The sequence below is a fragment of the Octopus sinensis genome, linkage group LG4 (genome assembly GCF_006345805.1).
Source record: "Octopus sinensis linkage group LG4, ASM634580v1, whole genome shotgun sequence".
In the NCBI taxonomy this organism is placed as follows: domain Eukaryota; kingdom Metazoa; phylum Mollusca; class Cephalopoda; order Octopoda; family Octopodidae; genus Octopus; species Octopus sinensis.
This window is the reverse complement of record NC_043000.1, coordinates 21,233,614-21,253,883: the sequence shown is the minus strand read 5'-3', so window position 1 is coordinate 21,253,883 and position 20,270 is coordinate 21,233,614. Positions and strand designations below refer to the sequence as shown.

At 40.1% G+C, this 20,270-nt stretch overlaps 1 long non-coding RNA gene across 1 annotated transcript in view; it reads left to right on the top strand.

Moving 5' to 3' along the window:
• The window catches only part of LOC118763212, an 18,389-nt gene extending 7,265 nt beyond the window's left edge, over positions 1–11,124 (top strand). Inside the window, exon 3 of the long non-coding RNA XR_004998962.1 lies at positions 11,008–11,124. This is a non-coding gene — a long non-coding RNA (uncharacterized LOC118763212). The remainder of the gene's footprint in view (positions 1–11,007) is intronic.
• The last annotated feature ends 9,146 nt before the right edge of the window (positions 11,125–20,270 follow it).

Here is a 20,270-nt window from a genome sequence, read left to right as displayed (position 1 = left end):
TGTGGATAAATATTTTTCTTCTATGCGTTATGAAAACAAATAGAACACTCCAGGTTTTCTTCCAATTCCTGTCGTCTGTTTTTTTTTGTCATGCTGATTCACAATTTGTATAAGTCAAAATAATAATGAATTCCCCAGTTTGTTGTTTTGTACTACTGGGATGGAAGCACTCCGTCAGTTACGACGATGAGGGTTCCGGTTGATCCGAATCAACGGAACAGCCTGCTCATGAAATTAACGTGTAAGTGGCTGAGCACTCCACAGACACGTGCACCCTTAACGTAGTTCTCGGGGATATTCAGCGTGACACAGAGAGTGACAAGGCCGGCCCTTTGAAATACAGGTACAACAGAAACGGGAAGTAAGAGAAAGTTGTGGTGAAAGAGTACAGCAGGGATCACCACCATCCCCTGCCGGAGCCTCGTGGAGCTTTTTTAGGTGTTTTCGCTCAATAAACACTCACAACGCCCGGCCTGGGAATCGAAACCGCGATCCTATGACCGCGAATCCGCTGCCCTAACCACTGGGCCATTGCGTCTCGTTTGTACGACTAACGAGAGTGAGTTTAATCGACTTTCCTCTTCCCTTTAAATTGCTCGCTTCGTGCCTAAACATCGGGCAACGTGCCTTGCAGCATAGAGTTATAGCTCATTACGTTCTGAGTTCGATCCTGCTGAAGTTAGTTTTACCTTTCATCCCTACGGGGTCGATAGAATAAAGCACCAGTAATGTACTGGGCCTCATTAATCCAGTTGTCTCTCGCCACAAATTGTTGGCCTTGTGCCTAAATGAGAAATTATTATTTAAAATTTTCTAGGCTGTCACCATTGATTTTTTTTAAAAACCAGGATTAGTTTAGTTTACATATCCTATTTATTATATAACAATGCATTACTTGTAATGTTCTTTATTTTATCATATACATATGTTTTTAACGTAAAATAAAGTTATTAGAGTCTCCAGCTGTTGTATTAATATGAATAGCTTACAACAGAATTTCACAGGTGAAAGATTAGCAAAATATAATAAGCGTGGGGAGGGTTGGAATGAAAGTGTGTGTTGCAGTTGAGAAAAAGTTAGCTGACATGGAGGACTGGGAGCCATCTGGATATTGGAAGAGTGTTACCTGTTTAATGTTGATTAATAAGCGGGAGGGGGGGGGGGATAAAAGCGGTGTGTGTGTGTGTGTGGAAAAAATATGAAAAATTAATAAGCGGGTGGGGGTGGTTAAAAACAGGGGTGGTGGAAAAAATCTTGAAAATTAATAAGCGGTGGGGGACGATTGTTCAAGATCCCAGAGTTGATGGAACTTATATCTCACTACTACTTCTACTACTATCACCACCAGCACCAGCACCAGTACCACCAGCAGTGGAGGCGCAATGGCCCAATGGTTAGGGCAGCGGACTCGCGGTTGGAGGATCGCGGTTTCGATTCCCAGACCGGGCGTTGTGTGTGTTTATTGAGTGAAAACACCTAAAGCTCCACGAGGCTCCGGCAGGGGGCGGTGGCGACCCCTGTTATGCTCTTTCGCCCCAACTTTCTCTCACTATTTCTTCCTGTTTCCTGTCCCCGACTTCCTACTCAACTGCTGAGCCTGGATGCGCATTCACCATCCGTCGATGCTCTCGGTGTCGGGGGTTGACCTGCTCTCTCTTCTGCGTGTCTTACGAATAGCAAAGGACCACGTTATGGACTTCTCCCTGAGGCGCGATCTTGCGAGCTCTGGGGCGAAGACCGCTTCGCTCAACAAACAAACAAGCACCACCAGCACCACCAGCACCAGCACCACCAGCACCACCAGCACCAGCACCAGCACCACCACCACCACGACCACCACCACCACGACCACGACCACCACCACCACCAACACCACCAACACCACCTTCCCACCCACCATCTCCAAAACACAAATAACCAATTTCCCAAGATAAGCATTGCCAAACCAACACAGCCACCGTCACCACCACCATCGCCATCAACAACAGCATCAAGGAATAAGAATACGGTTAAAGACCAACAGGGAATCTATAAATAGTATCAATATCAGCCCAAATCAAGATTGGTAAGATTGGTTTGGAACTTAGAACTAAGACGTGACATATTATTAGGCAGGAAGGAAAAAAATTGCTTGACATCGCGACCGTCTCCATCAAAAAAGACAGAAAGTTAGATAGTGATTGAGAGGAGAGGGAGAGAGAGAGAGAGAGAGAGAGAGAGAGAAGGAGAAGAAGAACAAAAGAAGAGAGGAGAAGAAACGGAAAATGTTAATAATAGTATAAATCATATCTGCTCGTCTATCTATTTGCCGTTATTTATCCTATCTATCTCTCTCTATTAGCTTCTCTATCTATCTATCTATCTATCTATCTATCTCTCGATCTATCTATCCTATCTATCTATCTACTATCTACTAAAGAGCAGAAACAAACACAACCAAACCAAATGCAAACACGAACAAAGCAGGGGGAAATACATCTCACGGAGACATTTCAAAACCCAACGCAACAACAGCACACCAACACCACAAAAATATATACAGCAACATGCTCACAGCTATAGACAACCAAAAACACAAATTTGATGGAATACATCCAATCAAAAACAAACATAACAGAAGATGACATAAAAACAAACAATCACCCATACACAACACCACCAGACCACATCAAAATATTACACATCTCCAAAAGTCTGCACCACACACTCAAAGGCATTTTCCCCAGCGCGGTTGGTAAATGCCCAAAAATATCTCACAAAGAACTGTACTGGGATCTCCTCGAGGACAAACCAAGGAGGAGAAAGCAAAAACTTTCGAGCAGTAAGTAACCCTCTGTTCCTTCACTGTATTCTAATTCATTAGGACTATGATCAAGATTGGTTGTGTAAATGCGCGTGGCTTGGGGTCCCCTTGGAAACAAGGGTACCTCTTAAATGACATAAAGTCACATAAGTTAGAATCATAGCCATAAGTGAGACCAGACTCCACAATCCGCGGGCCCTAAAGACCATGTTTGGCGGACAGTTCAACATTTATTTTTCCCCCTGTCTGCCGAGAATGGGCGGTAGTGGCACCGCGGTACTTTTTCACAAGAGTCTGGATCTCAAGTAAGGACAATATTCGTAGACCCGGAGGGTAGACTGGTCGTCCTGGATGTCGACGGCAGCAATGGGTGCGCTTTTCGACTCGTATCAGTCTACGCACCGCCCTTAACAGGTCGGGCGGATTTCTTTCATTCTAACGTCTAGAAGTATTCTTGGGAACGTCTCGTCCTTTACTCTTAGTGGGGGATTGGAATGCTACCTTGGACACGCATGTAGACTACGTGGGTAGAGATAGGAATAGACGGGGATGCAAATGCCTCAGAGACCTGCTCAGACGCTTTCAACTGTCTGACAGGTTCCGACTAGACCACCCGAATGCGCCAACGTGGACATGGAGCAACCGCATCGGGTCGTCGAGATCGTATCTAGATAGGATACTGTGTAGGACAGTAGATAGAGATAGCATAGGATGTCCACAATTCCACATAGTCAGCTACACGGATCACAAACTTGTGACATGTACGCTAGACTTAGGTAAGACACTTAGGCAGGGTCCCGGATACTGGAAACTAAACGCGTCTTTCCCATCGAGACAGGTTTTCAGAGACCGGATTAGCACACTAGTAAAGAGGGCTTTGACGGGAGCCATCATCAACAACAAATGGTGGTTTGCCCTCAAGAGAGCAGTAAAAGCAGAAGCGATTAGGTACAGCAAAGCACTAGCCATAGATAGAAATAGAGTAGAGGGTGAGCTAGTTAAGAAGCTAGAAGAGGCAATTAGAAGCGGCATCGCATCCGACGTTTTGGCGGCGAGGTTGGCCCTCGACCCAACTTCAACGCCAAACACGAAGGATGTGCTGTCAGAGCTAGGATGCGTGCTCTAAGGAACGAAGGTGTTGGAGCCGCGAGAGAGGCCCGGGTGGCAGAGGCGCAACAGGGCAACAAAGCCACCATTCGGTCCCTGGTAGATGAACAGGGGCGCGAATTGCTCGAGCCAAGTAAAATGTGTGAGGCCTTTCAGCAGCATTTTGCCCGACTGTTCGGAACGAGTGGAGGGCAAGAACGTAGGGTGGACTTCAGTGCCTACCTACATAGCCTACCACGACTCTCGACAAGAAAGGCAGGGTGCTGCGAAGGTGCCATCACGGCGGCGGAAGTGCAGGAAGCGATGGCAGAATGCTCGAGGGACAAATCACCGGGTTTGGATGGTCTACCCTACGAGCTTTACAATTGTATGCCAGACTTGTTTGGAGATCTCTTGGCGGCGGTGTACTGCAACTGGCAGCAAAACGGGAGCATTCCTGGTTTTGTGAGCCGAGGAGCCGTAACACTGCTGAAGAAAGATCTAAACAAGGGAAATGTAATAGATAACTTTAGGCCCATCACTCTGCTTAATGCAGACTTGAAAATTTGGCCAAGGTGCTAGCCAAGAGGTTGGCGCTTGTCATCGAGAAACTGGTCGACAAGGCGCAAACATGCGCCGTGCCAGGCCGGACCATCCATGACAACCTCCACCTGATGCGCTACATCATAGACAGGGTAGTTAACGAACCTGGCATGGGTGGGGCGCTGATCAATTTGGATCAATCGAAAGCTTTCGATAGGGTGGACCATCGATACTTGGAGGCGGTCCTCGAGCGGCTGGCTTCGGTCCCGTCTTCCGCGGCTGGATAGCCGCTTTGTACAGAGGCATCCGTTCGGTAATTCGCGTGAATGGACATCTATCGAGACCCTTCGACATCGCACGTTCGGTCCGTCAGGGATGCCCCCTCTCGTCGCTTCTATACGTATTGACTCTCGAGCCATTATTGCGGAAGCTGGCAACTTGAGAGGCATCCCGCGAGAATTGGGATGCGGGACGAGCGTGTCTGCATACGCGGACGACGTCACCGTCATAGTGTCTAGCCACGAGCACATCGAGCAGGTCGGCGAGACACTGAAAAACTACGAAGCGGTGACAGGAGCGAAAATCAACCGGGAAAAGTCAGTGGGCTTGCGACTAGGCACCTGGAGAAGCAAGCCCATGCCGTCCACCAGCGCCTCCGTCGTGGGACGCTGGACCGACGGCCCGGTTGAGTTGCTCGGGGTCTGGTTTGGTCCGGACCTCCAAGTGGAGAAGAACTGGAACGAGATAACGAGTAGGGTGGTCACTCTCGCCCGGCAATGGGCCGAGAGGAAACTGTCCCTAAAAGGTCGGCGGAGGTGGCGAACACGTACATCGCGTCCGTCATCTACTACCGCCTGACCGTCGTACCTTGTCCCGACCCTACCATCACCAAACTACAACACGCATTCTCTTTCGCTTCTTGTGGAAAGGATGCGTCCCGATGGTCAGGCGATCCATTTGCTGTCAACACCCGTTAAAAGGAGGGCTGGGCATGCCGTGGTTGATGATGCGCAGACACGCGCTGAGACTGCGACATCTCTGGCTCTATGTAGACGACGGTGAACAGGTGTGGTCGCCGTTTGTGAGGCACGCTTTCCCGCAGCTCGTCTCCATGACCGAACTGCAGTCGTGGATCAAAAAGAGGCCGAGGAAGGGCGAATGGCACCGCGAGTGTCGCGTTGCTCTCAAGCAACTCTGCCGTCCTGGGTCGACCTTAGTGACTTCAACACAACCAAAGCATTCTATAGGGGTTTAGTGGAGGGGAGGTACGACGACGAGCTCGGGGCGAACCTGGACGTCGACGAGGAGTACCTGACCCGCCTGTTCAGGACGACTTTCGGGCCAGGGCCCATGGACAACTTCCAGAGATCCCTGGCCTGGCAGTGCTACCGAGAAGCGCTACCCGTTCGGGATAAGCTCTACAGACACGGCTCGAGAAACACGGGGCCGACCTGCCCGAGATGCGGTCAGAGCGACGAAACCGTTCTGCACGCACTCGTTCAGTGTCCAACAATTTCCGACCTGTGGGCTTATGTCGAACAACTGCTGTCACGTGTGGGACGAGTCGGTTTATCAGCTGAGTCTATCGTCAATATTGTCACGCCTCCTTCCTTCAAACGGGAAGGAAGAGCTATTTCATCATCCTTGTGGCTATGGCGAAAGAATGTATCTGGTGGACGCGTCTGAAAGGATTGGAGACAAACACTTTCCTCTCTGGTCAATCTCTCATCAACTTCTTCAAGTACCACTTGAAAAGGAAAGTGAGAGTAGAGAGGCAAGTTTTGTCTAGCGAATGTTTTAAAAAAAGATGGGTGAATGTAGCAAGAATGGCACGTATGAATGACGAAGCCACCTTGAGCATGATCCTATGAACCCAGAAATTGAAAACAGAGAGTTGCTTATTTGCAAAAAAAAAAAAAAAAAGAAATATAACATGTGACTCCATTGACCGAGGTTACCGTGGTCTTTTCCGTAGGCTTTTCTTTCCACGGGTAAACCTCACCTGTCCTCCCCTTTACACTTCATATTGACATTTCTGTGATAACGATCCCTATTGATCATTTTTTTTTTCCTCTCCCCCTTTTTTTTAACCCCCCCTTTTTTTTGTCCTCTTTCTCTCCTTTTACGATCCCTTTTGATCGAAACTCCCCCTTCCTTTTTTTTTTTTTTTTTTTTTAACCTTCAAAAGAAAAGCTCTACCTTGTAATTTGTTCTATCTGTGTGCAGCCCTGTGTGGCTAATAAAGAAACATATCTAATCTATCTATCTATCTATCTATCTATCTATCTATCTATCTATCTATCTATCTATCTATCTATCTATCTAATCTGTCTATCTATCTATCTATCTATCTATCTATCTATCTATCTATCTATCTTCTATCTATCGTCTGTCTGTCTGTCTGTCTGTCTGTCTGTCTGTCCCTGTCCGTCCGGCCCGCCTGTCTGTCTGTCTGTCTGTCTGTCTGTCTGCCTGTCGTCTCCTTCCTGGCCTGCCCTGCCTATCCTATCTATTCCTATCTATCTATCTATCTATCTTCTATCCTATCTATCTATCTATCTATCTACTATCTATCTATCTATCTATCTAGGTGTTTGGGCTACATTTAGCAATTTTTCATATTTCCGTTTTTTCTTTTCAGGAACAGCTTGATTTATTGGCGAAGAGTCAACGGCGTTGGAGAGCATAAAGATTAAAGTTGCAGCTGAGATAAAAGTTAGCTGACATAGATGACTGGAAGCCATCTTGATATTGAAAGAGAGTTACCTGTTTCATGTTGATTCTTTCCGGATATAAAATTGACGATCTCATAACTGCTGCTCAATGCTCTGCGAACACAGTAAAGGCTGTGAGACGCGATGTGAACTGTTGCAACGGAGACTGCCCCACGTGGGAATTCCTTCGACAACAAATTTATCAATAATCATTTTCAATTAATATGTGCATTGCTGATGCATGTATATACACACACACATAGAGACGTACACAGAGACACTTACACCATTCTAACCGCTAAGACCAGTCCCAAAAACCAATGAACCATGACAGACTATCCTAGAAACATTGCTAAAAAATGTTAAGAAAACAGGTTGGTTCATCTCAAATTCTTTGTAAACTCTTAAATATATCTCCTTCTGTGTGTATATATATATATACTACCAAACAAACATGATTTTTATTGAACTCCTAATACTTTTTGTTTAATATTTTCTCAAATATTTTCTTGTAACTGGTTTTTAACATTTTCTTGTTATTATCAAAGAATGTATATCTGTATTTTAATACTTTTGTGACAACCAGTAATTAACACAACAATGCCTATACAAAGCTTTGACATGTTACTTTTGTCAATCATTTTCTGAAAAAGTGAAACCGTCAAGTGAATAAACATCTTTAAAATTGCATTTTCATATATATAATATATATATATATATATATATATATATATATATATATTCTTTTATTATTTTATTTGTTTCAGTCATTTGACTGTGCCGTGCTGGAACACCACCTTTAGTCGAACAAATCGACCCCAGGACTTATTCTTTGTAAGCCTAGTTCTTATTCTATCGGCCGAACCGCTAAGTTATGGGGACGTAAATACACCAACATCGGTTGTCAAGCGATGGTGGGGAGACAAACACAGACACACAAACATATATATATATATATAAAAATATATGTATATATATACGACGGGCTTCTTTCAGTTTCTGTCTACCAAATCCATTCACAAGGCTTTAATCGGCCCGAGGCTATAGTAGAAGACATTTGACGAAGGTCCCACGCAGTGGGGCCGAACCCGGAACCATGTGGTTGGCAAGCAAGATATTTACCATACAGCCACTCCCGCGCGTAAGTCTAATTATCATATTTGCATATATTTGCTACAAACATAGACGCATGCCCAGAGAAAACACATAGGATACGTGTACTTTGTGTAAGGCGGCGAGCTGGCAGAGTCATCGCGTCGGGGGGAAAAATAATTACCACTATTTCTTCCGATTTTACGTTTCGAGTTCAAATGCTGGCAAAGTCGACTATGCCTTTCATCCCCCTTTCGGAGTCGATTAAAATAAGTACCAGATGAACACTGGGGTTGATGTAATCAGCTTACCCCTCTCCCGAAATTGTTGGCATTGTGCCAAAATTTGAAATCCACATTTGTACTTAGCTAAATTTCCCACATTTTAGCACCTTTAGCTCACCTTTTCTGTTCAGTCAATAAATTTCCTTTATATAAATAGGCGTCAGTACATAAGTTGATTCAACTCGTCTGGCAACCTATTCTCTCTCTCTCTCTCTCTCTCTCTCTCTCTCTCGCTTTCTCTCGTGGATATCACTACTAAAAATCCCATTTACTCTGGCTCAAAGTCTCTCTCCTGCATTCGTACTACTACGCCTACTTCCTTTACCGTTCTCCGAGCTCCTCTAGCACGGAAAACACTTCAATTGTGATTCAATTTTTTATCAGGGTCATCTGTTTCACATTGACCTTCTCTGAAGTATTGTCTTCAGTGCTTACAACTCGCTTTAGCTCTTACACTTACCCTATACTGTATGCTGCTGCTAGAGAACTCGAATCACACACACACACACACACACACACACACACACACACACACACACACACACACACACACACACACACACACACACACACACTTATATATATATACAGACATACAAGGTGATATAAATTCGAACCTGTATTATTTCTGTGAATGAAATAAATTCTATTGATTTCGTTTGTAGTTAAGATATATCGATGAAATCATTATAAATATATCTATGAAAGTATTTTATTGATTATTTTATTGATTCTATTTTATTTAATTTAGTTTAAATGCTATCTCGAAGTGATCGACTGAATATTGTGCTTCTAATGGCGAGGATTATTTGTTCCCCATTATTCCTTCAATACGAGCGGAGAAGTTTGTATGGAAAGCATCCTTCAAGTAACAACATTAAAACAAACTCATAAACGATTTTGTTTAGCGGGTAGTATCACTGATTTGTAAAGGAGAGATCGTCCTGTGTCATTGATGAAAATCTTGCCAAAATTATGATTCATTATGAAGAAAACCAATATCGATCCATTAGGAAGCATCTAAGGAAATGGGAATGCCATATGAAACAATCAGCAAATGTTCGTAATTCGCTATTGAGATGAAAACTTTCCTCTATTATTTAATCCAATAAATTATGCCTGATGAAGATGCCGCTCGAATTGAATATTGGTTTCGAGCTTTGACGCAAGGCCAGCAATTTCGGAGGAGGGATAGACCGATAAGATCGACACTATTTATGAACTGGTCCTTGTTTTATCGATCCCGAAAGGATGAAAGGCAAAGTGTACCTCCGGGCAAAATGTTTAGTGGCGTTTCTTCCGACTTTATGTTCTGAGTTCAAATGCCACTGGGATCGACTTTGCCTTTCATCCTTTCGGAGTTGATAAAATAAGAAACAGTTGATGTAATCGAGTAAACCCCTCCTACGAAATTGCTGGCCTTAAACCAAAATTTGAAGCTAATATTTTGGTGAGACGCAGGTTACTTCTGAATGGGGCAATGATTCAACAGGACGTCTGACAAATGAAATAAATATTTTGTTTCATTATTATGCAACAGTACACATTCTGTGCATATGTAACATATAAGTAAACAATAAATCATCGTTATGTAACGAAAATCGACTTCATTCTTTATGTCTTTATTATATATATGTATGGTTTTGTGTGTGTGTGTGTGTGTGTACATATATATATATATATTCGTAGGCGTAGGAGTGGCTGTGTGGTAAGTAGTTTGCTTAACGAACCACATGGCTCCAGGTTCAGTCCCACTGCGTGGCACCTTGGGCAAGTGTCTTCTACTATAGCCTCGGGCCGACCAAATCCTTGTGAATGGATTTGGTAGACGGAAACTGAAAGAAGCCCGTCGTCAAGATTAATCAGCCGAAATTGCTAGGATGATCCGGTTCTTGACTGAAGATTGAAGGCTTCGAATGTCCCGTCCGTGTTTTTTATATCGTCTTCTAAATGTTTTACGTTCTTGTCCCAGTTTGTATTTTTCTACATATAATATATATATATATTATATATAATATATATATATATATATATATATATATATATATATATATATATATATATATATATATATATATATATATATATATATATAATATATATATATTATATATATAATATATGTGTGTGTGTGTGTTGGACAACCGATGTTGGTGTGTTAACGTCCCCGTAACATAGCGGTTCGGCAAAAGATACCGATAGAATAAGTACTAGGCTTACAAAGAATAAGTCCTGGGAGTCTATTTGCTCGACTAAAGGCGGTGCTCCAGCATGGCCACAGTCAAATGACTGAAACAAGTAAAAGAGTGTATATATATATATATATATATATACACTCTTTTACTCTTTTACTCTTTATATATAGTCATCAAACTAATAGACGACATCAATACTGAAACATTACCAGCACTATGGAATGAAGAATGTGAAAAAGAGGAACTTAAGTCCCTCCAACGATGGGAAAAGAGCGCCATCTGGTTTCTAGATTATGAAACCAACTTCAAAAATGAACACATATCCAACAACCCCTTCATAAAATTAAGCAAATCAAAACCAAATACCAACAGAACGGAACAACCACCAAGAAATCCTACCACACTCTACACCAGAAAAGTACACCTAAAACACCCCCACTACCTACACCAACCCCAAAACACCTACAGAGGCCCACCACACCAGTTCGAAAATAGACATACCAACAGAGCAGAACAACCACCAAGAAATCCAAACACACTTACACCAGAAAAATGCATTTAAAACGCACCCCACACTACCTACACCAACCCCAAAACACTTATAGGGTCCCACCCACACATTCCACGAACCTAAGAGCCACAACATACAATACTATAAAATACAACCCACATAACCAAACCAAAACGCTACTACCAACATCCACCCCAGGAACCAACCATACAACCATAACAAACAACAAATGCACTACGGAGGAAACAACTACCAACACAATATACCTGAGGAACTAAGACGGAACACTAGGTTCAACAACAGACTCCAGAACAGAGCACCACAAACTCACTCTGACAATTATAACAACATGAGACAGATAAATAATAGCTTTGAACATAACTACACCAACCATTTTTTAGACCTTACACACAGGAACAGGGACACACGATGGCAAAGGACAAACAAAAGAAACCTCAGGTAATTAAGATAATCAATCTCTCAAACAAAGAACTTACACCTAACGAAATAAGCATACTCTCCAAAGGACTTAAATTTACACCCACCCCACAACGTTCTAATTACTATGAAATGAAAGATGATATTTCGGAATTTTGCAGAAAACTAAGACTCACCGAGGCATTTCAAGACAAACAAATAGAGGAGGACTCAATAGCTAGAAACAAGAGCAATTACACCCCCACCAAGGGTAAGAATAAAGCCTTAGACCGCTATTGTGACTACATAACTAATTTCCCGTTTCAATTCATCAAGAACAAAAAAAACACAGCCCTAACTTCAACAAAAAGAGAATGGAACGACTCATCAAACTAAGAGAAGACAAAACAATAACAATTAAGGAGGCAGATAGGGCAACGCGATAGTAATAATGAATACAAACGATTATAAAAATTTAGTGCTATCCCTATTAAGAGATGAAACGTATTATGAAAGGGCCCAACAGTATAACCAGCAAAAAATAATGCATAATCTTAGGACATTAATCAACACATACCAAGAAGGACTCACGAACAAGGAGTATGAATACATCACTAACTTCAAATGCAAATCGAGTTTGTTCTATGGTATCCCTAAGGTACACAAAAGCCAAACCATTAGAGAAACGTGCAAAAACATCCACCGACCACTCACCAAAATCCCTTCACCAAATGATCTTAAACTAAGACCGATAATAGCAGGGCCAGCATGTGTGAAACTCACCGCCTCAGCAATTTCTTAGACACACTTCTTAAACCTTTCCTAAAACACCATCAAAAGCTACGTAAGAGACGATATAGATATGCTCAACCACCTCCCTAAAACAGTCAATGAGAAAACCCTTCTAGTATCATTCGACGTAGTTAATCTTTATTCTAACATCCCTCACAACCTAGGAATAGAAGCGATCACCTTCTGGCTGAATAACTACCCCTTTGAACTCCCAACTCGCATAAACAAAGACCTTATAATAGAAGGACTTAGATTCATTTTAGAGAACAATTATTTTATTTTTGACAATGATTTCTACAGGCAAAGATCGGGAACAGCGATGGGCACGCGTACTGCACCATCTTTTGCCAACCTAGTGATGGGATACCTCGAGAAAATACTATCCGGATGACACTCGAGAAATATGGAAACACCTTCGCCACCTATATCCATAACAACTGGAAAAGATACCTCGATGACTGTTTCATCATCTGGGACAAAGGTATAGAGAACTTGAGGAATTTAAAATACTATTAAATGGAATAAATGACAATATATAATTCACGATGGACACAAACGAAAAAGAATTACCATTTTTAGACATCCTCATTAAGAAAACCGGCAACAAAATAGAGACAGATATCTACTATAAACCGACAGACTCTAAACAGTACCTACCCTTTGATTCATGCCACCCACGACACACTAGAATGAATGTCCCTTTTTGTTTAGCTAGAAGGATTTGCACCATAATATCAGACACAAACACCGACACACACGTCTCCAGGAACTTAGAACCACACTCACAAATAGAAACTATCCACAGCCCCTAATAGACAGTGCAATCCAACGGGTACTTAAATTAAGTATAGAAGACCTGAGACAAACAAAACCCAAAAAGAAAGAACAATTAAAAACCCTTCCCTACATCTCTACACACAACCCACTCAACAATGAGGCCTTCAACACCATACTACAAAGCACAGCCCTACTAAAGGGAGACCCAAAGATGAACCGGATCCTCGAAACACACAACCATCATTAAAAGTAAACGGCAACCAAAATCCTTGAAAAGGATTTTAACCCAAGCTACACTGCACTCAACATCAACCACAAAACCAGCAGTTAGAAAATGTGGAAGGCCCAACTGCGGAATCTGTGTCATCTTGAAAGAAGGATCAGAATTTATACTGGAACAAGGCCACCAGTTCACCATTAGAACAAACTTCACCTGCGCATCAGAAAACTTAATTTACGTCATAACATGCGCAGGCTGCAATAGGCAGTATATAGGCCATACAAAAAATAGCTTACGTAACAGGATGGCGATGCATAAATCACAAATTAGAAACCCTGATTACCGCAAAATACCGGTCAGCGGACACATAGATAGATGTGCTGGAAATGTAAGTCCGAAATTTACAACTAACCCGCTCTATAAATTCAGTGACAACGCAACCTTCACACAACGCCAAAATAAAGAACTATATTTCATAAAAAAATTTAGACCAAGTTTAAACACCCTGGGCCAAGAATACTAAAACAAAAGATAAGTCCTCCGAAAAGGAGAAGCAAAATTCACCACGGCCGCTACTTTAAACAGACACTCGCTCTGACGGAAATATGCCTTAGTAAAAAAGGAAAAAAATTCTTTCGTGCAAATCTGACCCTGATACATACGATACAGCTAAGGGTCAGACCCGATTCTGATTGGTCAACAAGTTGATGACGTCTAGCTCTGCTAGAATGGACAGGATACAAACAGGGGACAGTCATTAGTCAGAATATTGATGACGTCCTTTTCTGCTTGACTAGTCACCTAACAAGTACAGACAGGGGGCAGATCTAATGTAGCTATAAGTCGTGATTGGGCAGAATCTGGATGACGTCCCGTTCTGCTTGACTAACGAAGCGACTGGTCAAAACAGGAAACAAACAAGAGGCAGTTATAATGCAGCGATTGGTCAAAATAATGATGACGTCCCGTTCTGCTTGACTAAAGCCACCTAACGAAACGATTGGTCAAAACGTTGATGACGTCACGATACGCTGGATTGACCACCTAACAGGCACTTCACAAAACCCACTAGAACCACCCAGCGAACATCCACCATGGGTCATCACAATTGCTTAAGGTAAAAATGAATTCCTCGCTCTTTCGGAAACATCAATCTTCTGTATTGACCGCTTTCCACCACTTTGATCTGTTTTTTGTATTGAATACGTATCGCCACCGTGGGCCACTGCATCGAACACTTTGAACATATACTTCAAACTATATATCAACTATACATGAACTATATATCAACTATACATGAACTCTAAGATGTCTGACTCCGTTGTGTATTATAAATGAATTTCTTGTGTTTGACGGCATGAGCTGTCTTTTTTTATATATAACCTTTTTTGATAAGGTTCATTTCAGGAACTGAAACATGTTATAATGTATATATAAAAATTAAAAATTGTATAATACAGCAGCATTTTCGAACTTCGTTTTTTACAAATATATATATATATATATATATATTATATATATATATATATATATATATATAAGATGCAAAATGGGACAAGAACGCAAAACATCTAGACAGTTAAGTGATACAAAAAAAGGGACAACAAAACATCCAGATAGACGATACAAAGAAAACAAGAACGGGTTGTTCGGAGTTTTCTTTCCTCAATCGAGTTCCAGATTATCGTTTCAATTTCGGCTGGTTATACTCGAGATTGCTCCAATCTGGCCATCCCCAAGGAAAAACTAAGCTAAGAGAATTAGATTCCTTGGAAGAAAGCAGCGAATGTATACGAAAGCAAGGACGGGATAAAACGGAGAATGTTACACAAATACAAATAACAGGACGTAACAACAGGTGTCTTTCGACTAAGGACGAATTAAATTAAGCTGGCATGTGTGGAAATGAAGCCTTATGGCAGGGATACAAGATTTCACAGGCACAGGGAGGAATATAGATGTTGCACGGACGACGGCCGAACCAAGAAAGAAAGATCAGGCTTGGCTGAACACCGGTCATGTGGGGAGAGAAGAGAGGGAGGTAGAGCCAGAGGGACAGAAAAATTAAGGAGGGGCGAGAAAAAATGACAGGAATACAGTGAAGTGAAATGAGAAATATGTTATATACTAACTTTGTCCGTTAGGTAGAGCACATGTTGTTTGGAGGGAAGAGGATTGAAGTGGAGTGTGAGACGAGACAAAAAAAAAGGTTAAAAAACACTCGCCTTATATAAAATTAACATTATTTGATAAGCATTCCGTCTGGCAGAAACGTTAGCATGCCGGGCGAAATGCTTAGTGGTATTTCGTCGTGAGTTCAAATTCCGCCGAGGTCGACTTTGCCTTTCATCCTTTCGGGGTTGATTAAATAAGTACCAGTTACGCACAGGGGTCGATATAATCGACTTAATCCGTTTGTCTGTCCGTGTTTGTCCTCTCTGTGTTTAGCCCCTTGTGGGTAGTAAAGAAATAGGTATTTCGTCTATCTTTACGTTCTGAGTTCAAATCCCGCCGAGGTCGACTTTGCCTTTCATCCTTTCGAGGTCGATAAATTAAGTACCAGTTGCCTACTGGGGGTGAGGGCGATCTAATCAACTGGGCCCCTCCCCCAAAATTTCGGGCCTTGTGCCTGGAGTAGAAAAGAATAATACCTTTTATACATCATTAGCACTAATGTTACTTATTAAAACACCAGACGGATTGTCAATCATCCCGGTCGAAGTTGTGCGGCGAAATTTTCGTTACCTCATGAAATAAATATAAAGCGAATTCGACAGGTTTCGATGTCATTAAAGGGCTAGAATGGCTCATGGACGATCTAGTTGTTTCATCGAGACAGAACATATTTATGGACCATCGCTGAAGAGTTTGAAAATACAATGCTTAAAATACGCTTTTATTTTTATACCAATTATTATTGAAGCGATAAGTTGTATTGACATCCACGTGGATGAAAGTACGGCTAAACTTGGATTTTTTTTGGAAAGAATGTAACTGCATAATTCATACGCAGTTAATAAGAACGATGTCTGGGATGGGACAATAATAATAATAATAATAATAATAATAATAATAATAACTTATAAGATATAAAAATTTGTAGATTAAATTGCCGCACAAAGCATGGCGTAGGAACCGAGACACTTTTCTTTACAAACTTACCATCGAGCAGCTGGCCAGAAAACAATAAAACTGTAAAACTCCAATCGAGTAGAATACATACATAGAATTATTATTACGTAGCTGCTCTAAACGGATAAAGACGATCACATATAGACACAGAAATATATACATAATCATACTTACAGTCCCATATATGTACATACAGATAAATACGTACACATACACAAATGCACACACGCGCGCACATGTACACAATGCTTACATACATTGCGCTCGCACACGCGCGCATATATATATATAATATATAATATATATATATATATATAATATATATATAATATATGTACATATGTATATATGTGTGCATGTGTATATACATATACACACACATATATAATATATATACATATATATATTATATACATATACACATATATTACATATATATGCATATACATATATATACATATATATGCATACACATATATATACATATATATATATATACATACATATATATATATATATAAATATAGATATATACATATATATATATACATATATATATATATACATATATATATATACATATATATATACATATGCATACACACACACATACACACACACACATACACATATACACACACATACACACACACACACATATATATTTACATAACGTACGCGCAATACATGAAGAATTAGGAAGACGACAATATGTCTGCCTAGCAAGATTAACAATGAGACTTTTTAAAATTCTAATTATTTTATGAGATTCATCCTTACTTTATTGGAAGAATATCAATAAGGCTTCCCCTCTCTCTCTCTCTCTCTCACACACACACACACTATCTCTCTCTGTCTTACACGCACATACATATAAACACACACACAAAACAAATATATGCATATATGTGTCTATATATATGTGTATGTATGTCTGTATATATGTATATACATGTATGCACACTCACTTATGTAATTGTATATGTATATAATATATATATGTAAGTTGTGTGTGTGTGTGCGTGCGTGTGTGTGTGTGTGTGAGGCGCGTGACATAGTGGTTTAGGTGTTACACTCGTGATAGTAAGATTGCGGTTTCGAGTCCTGGATCGAGCAATATGTCGTGTTCTTGAGCAATGCATTTCATTCCACGTTGCTCTACTCCACCCAGTTGGGAAATACGCCACAAATTCGAGCAAACTGTCCTTATGAGTCTATGTCTCACGAAGGACCCTTGATTTCCTTTGACATACATACATACATACATATATGTATATATACACAGGTTTAGAATGTTTCAGGATAAGTCCAACGTAGTGTGCCTACAGAAAATATTTACTACCTATGGCTACCAGGTGTCATCAGCGATACTCTGCGTTAGTCGTTGGATCTGCGTCCGGAATTCCGAGGTGCACGTAGGGTATATTTAAAAATAATATTACGGAGGACGGATTGTAACTAGAAGCATTTATTAAACGCATAGTATAGGCACACACGAACGCGCACGTGCACACACACACGCACACATGCACACACATGTACTTGATAGGTTCCTAGAGACAGTGTAAATAGAAAATAGTGTAAAACAAAGGAAGTCGTCTCTACTGGTATCGTCAATAAAAATACAAATAAAATTTAATTCTTTATTGAAACAGATATCATAACTACATTTATTTGTGTTTCAATATCGAGGTTTATCTTCTGTTCAAAATTTAACAACTTGTTTCAATTGTTTCCATATTGTTACTACGTATGTATGATGAATATTTTAGAGTTATTGAAGATCCAGTGATTAATCTGATTCAGACTTTTTTTCTTCGGTTGTTAAAATTCTAAAACGAACCGTTTCACTGTCGCTGACAATCAATACTTCCGGTTTTGAAGTTGATTTAATACATCAATTACCATTTCTAAAAATTGACTTTATTGACGTTTGAAGTTCCATTTCAACAACTTCAAAAAATATTTAACTGAATAATTCTAACTTAAGTGTTAGTTTAGAGTGCATCTACGTCGCTATCACAGCAGGCGAAAGTAAAATGAAAAGATGAGAAAGTGGGATGGAAACGATGAGGTATTGATTCTGTACATGTAACGTTTCCACAGAAAAGTGCAAACCAAGTAGCGAGTAAGTCGAGGGAGAACTGTACTCTTTTACTTGTTTCAGTCATTTGACTGCGGCCATGCTGAAGCACCGACTTTAGTCGAGCAAATCAACCCCAGGACTTATTCTATCGGTCGTTTTTGTCGAACTGCTAAGTTACGGGGATGTAAACACACCAACATCAGTTGTCAAACGATTTTGGGGAGACAAACACACACATACATATATATACATATATACGACGGGCTTCTTTCAGTTTCCGTCTACTAAATCCACTCACAAGGCTTTGGTCGGCCCGAGGCTATAGTAGAAAACACTTGCCCAAAGTATCACGCAGTGGGACTGAACCCGGAACCATGTGGTTGGTAAGCAAGCTACTTACCACACAGCCACTCCTGCGTCTATATGCATACATACTACATACATACATACATACATATATACATATATATATATATATATATATATATATATATATATATATATATATATATATATATATATATATATATACAAAATGAGAAAATGGAGAAATATATCTAAATCAATCATCAACTATCAGATAATACCGAATCATATACTTTATTAAAACACTACACAATAGCAATGAGATTAGACATTAATACAGTACAATAATTACAATCAATATGGTGAGATATAACTATCCACTTGCCTTGGATGGTACTATGGTGGTGGTATTAACTTTATTGGCTTTTTGTGAAGTGACACATTTTAATATATTGAACTGTTTAATATATATGCCTACATTGAGTGTGAGTGTGTCTGTTGTGGTTTCTTGATGTTGGTTGAGGAGCTGTGGTGTTCAATATGGAACATTATTGTGTTTGTTGATGTATATTGATTTATATTGTTTATATTGTATTATTGTGTATATGTATATATATGTAAGAATATGAGTATGTATGCACTCATATTTATATTTATATGTAAATTATTTTAGGGTTTGTACTCATACTTGCATTAGAATCTCCGAAGAGGCTGTAAGATATTCTTGTTAATGTCTCATTTATACCTGCATGATATGGCTAATAGGTTAAATGAGACATACCTATCTTCATGGCTGAAACAGCTGTCAGTTATAATGTAAATGTATTTTTATATCTTGTAATATTTATTTAGTTATATCTCACCATATTGATTGTAATTATTGTACTGTATTAATGTCTAATCTCATTGCTATTGTGTAGTGTTTTAATAAAGTATATGATTCGGTATTATCTGATAGTTGATGATTGATTTAGATATATTTCTCCATTTTCTCATTTTGTATTATTAATTTACGGTAAAAATAATTTTACCTTTGCCCACCTAATACAATAAATGAATTAATTGCATCGCAATTTTTAACAATTATGTATTAGCTTTGTTGGGTACTTCTCTAGCAGTATATTGGATATATGTTATCCCATGGAGGGTTGAATTTACAACCCCTATCTCATTTTATAATATATATATATATATATATATATATATATATATATATATATATATATATATACTTTATTTTAAGCAGCAGAAAATTCAACAAAATCTGTTACTCTGAGTTTCTCGTTGCCGTTCATCAGACAGTTTTTGCTAG